This window comes from Mesoplodon densirostris, unplaced genomic scaffold (genome assembly GCF_025265405.1).
Source record: "Mesoplodon densirostris isolate mMesDen1 unplaced genomic scaffold, mMesDen1 primary haplotype scaffold_37, whole genome shotgun sequence".
Lineage (NCBI taxonomy): Eukaryota > Metazoa > Chordata > Mammalia > Artiodactyla > Ziphiidae > Mesoplodon > Mesoplodon densirostris.
In genome coordinates, this window is record NW_026778196.1 from 3969779 (window position 1) to 3973186 (window position 3408).

The window sequence follows — 3408 nt, forward strand, 5'->3', positions numbered from 1 at the left end:
AAACCAAAAAAACAGGGAAATTCTTTACAATTCCTTCAGGGTGTCTGAGGAAACCTGGAAAGACCATATCTACAATGACAGCTGGATGTGGCATAAGGCTGGACACTTGGGACTGAGAGGATTGGTGAGATTGGGTGAGCAAATGCAGACCCTTTCAAGCAATAATGCATGGCCCCCATTCCATGGGTCCCAACTCTCCAGGTTGAAGGGAATATTACTACAGCTATAACATGTACAGGAAACCTATAGAATGTACACACTGTGAATATGAAAGGTTTCTACAACTCAACGAATAGTCCCTCTCCTGGTGCTCCAGTTTGACTTTCCAACTGCCTTACTATCAATCTCCCAACTTGGAGAGACAGGCCCTTTAACCTCCTGGTTTGCACAGGTTCCCAATTTGGCAGAGGATGGAAGGGACGAGGGAGAACCCATGCGAGAGTAGCTGTTAGGCATTTGGACGGGCACATGTCACTCTAATTTCCCGGCAGGAAGAAGAATTAACCAAAGACTCAGCCACCCACCGGGAACCAGTATAGGACATGATCCAAAATTTTGGACTTGCCTTCAGCTCACAAAAAAACGAGTTGAGAAATGAAGCTCAGGGGCACAGCAATTCACAAACTGGCAGAGTGATAAAGGACAACTATCGGCCAAAAATCTGTTGAGGGAAGTGAACGAGGCGGACTTGAAAGCGAGGCAAAATAGCAGGAAACAGATTTCAAGAGGTACCTTGGAATCGCCTGTAAAGCACAGGAAGAGGGGCACAACTTGGACAATGATGCACTTGGCCAAAAAGGGCGTATGCGTTTTCTCCTGAATATATTCAGTAGAAAACGCATACGCCCTTTTTGGCCAAGCAAGCAAGCGGACAATGCAAATCTGCACTACAAAGAAGTATCACTTCCCACCGGTCAAAAGGGACATCCACAAAATGTGTAAAAACCAGAAAGGCAAGACAGGCCCTGGAGAACAGGGAGCCTTGTTATGCTGATGGGCGGGATGTAAATTGCCAACTGCCTCACTGGAGGAGTGCATTGTGTTCCCTAAAACAAGTAAACAACAGAGCTACAGAGCCAAGGCCACTTCCAGTCTAGGGAATATACCTTGGGAAAACTGAAAATCAATAAGAAAGAGCCACCTCCAAATTTAGGGCTGCATTGACTACAAGAACCTCAACTTGGGTACACCTTAAATATCCCAGGAAATATAAAAATGGTTCAAAACATTGTGGTACTTACGTACGATGGAATATTCCTCAGCCATGAAATCAATGTCATAAGACAAGTAGCAGCAAAGTGAGTGGATTCAGGTATGATGATACTAAGTGAAATAGGTCACACAGAAAAAAGAAACTTATCAAAAGATATCACTTATGAAGATCCTGTAAACATGGCTACACGTGAACTGAGTTAGGAAAGAGAACAGAGTCTCACATTTAGAAAACACTCTTATGCCTGCATTAATGGGATGGAGAGGTGGGGTGATGCATAAAACCAGAGTTTGATATAAGCACAGGGACCGTTCCAAAAACCAACTTTGGAATAGACAAGACCTACACCTTCCTCAGTGAAAGAGACTCAAAACCCCATATTTCCCGCAGAGGAATATATCTGACTAGTAAGAATCTTAAAACCTATGTATTGATATGACTCCATAAGGGAATCAAGTGTGTCTAGAGTGGCATAAACATGGCAGCGAGAATCAGCTCAAACCCACTCTAAAAAGGAATTTCAAAAGCAAAACCAAAAAACAGGGAAATTCTTTACAATTCCTTCAGGGTGTCTGAGGAAACCTGGAAAGACCCTATCTACAATGACAGCTGGATGTGGCATAAGGCTGGACACTTGGGACTGAGAGGATTGGTGAGATTGGGTGAGCAAATGCAGACCCTTTCAAGCAATAGTGCATGGCCCCCATTCCATGGGTCCCAACTCTCCTGATTCAAGGGAATATTACTACAGCTATAACATGTACAGGAAACCTAGAGAATGTACACACTGTGAATACGAAAGGTTTCTAAAACTCAACGAATAGTCCCTCTCCTGGTGCTCCAGTTTGACTTTCCAACTGCCTTACTATCAATCTCCCAACTTGGAGAGACAGGCCCTTTAACCTCCTGGTTTGCACAGGTTCCCAATTTGGCAGAGGATGGAAGGGACGAGGGAGAACCCATGAGAGAGTAGCTGTTAGGCATCTGGACGGGCACATATCACTCTAATTTCCCGGCAGGAAGAAGAATTAACCAAATTCTCAGCCACCCACCGGGAACCAGTATAGGACATGATCCAAAATTTTGGACTTGCGTTCAGCTCACAAAAAACGAGTTGAGAAATGGAGCTCAAGGGCACAGCAATTCACAAACTGGCAGAGTGATAAAGGACAACTATCGTCCAAAAATCTGTTGAGGGAAGTCAACGAGGCGGACTTGAAAGCGAAGCAAAATATCAGGAAGCAGATTTCAAGAGGTACCTTGGAATCGCCTGTAAAGCACAGGAAGAGGGGCACAACTTGGACAATGATGCACTTGGCCAAAAAGGGGCGTATGCGTTTTCTCCTGAATATATTCAGGAGAAAATGCATACGCCCCTTTTTGGCCAAGCAAGCAAGCGGGCAATGCAAATCTGCACTACAAAGAAGTATCACTTCCCACCGGTCAAAAGGGACATCCACAAAATGTGTAAAAACCAGAAAGGCAAGACAGGCCCTGGAGAACAGGGAGCCTTGTTATGCTGATGGGCGGGATGTAAATTGCCAACTGCCTCACTGGAGGAGTGCATTGTGTTCCCTAAAACAAGTAAACAACAGAGCTACAGAGCCAAGGCCACTTCCTGTCTAGGGAATATACCATGCGAAAACTGAAAATCAATAAGAAAGAGCCACCTCCAAATTTAGGGCTGCACTGACTACAAGAACCTCAACTTGGGTACACCTTAAATATCCCAGGAAATATAAAAATGGTTCAAAACATTGTGGTACTTACGTACGATGGAATATCCCTCAGCCATGAAATCAATATCATAAGACCAGTAGCAGCAAAGTGAGTGGATTCAGGTACGATGATTCTAAGTGAAATAAGTCTCACAGAAAAAGAAACTTATCATAAGATATCACTTATGAAGATCCTGTAAACATGGCTACACGTGAACTGAGTTAGGAAAGAGAACAGAGTCTCACAATTAGAAAACACTATTATGCCTGCATAAAGGGGATGGAGAGGTGGGATGATGCATAAAACCAGAGTTTGATATAAGCACAGGGACCGTTCCAAAAACCAACTTTGGAATAGACAAGACCTACACCTTCATCAGTGAAAGAGACTCAAAACCCCATATTTCCCGAAGAGGAATATATCTGACTAGTAAGAATCTTAAAACCTATGTATTGATATGACTCCATAAGGGAATC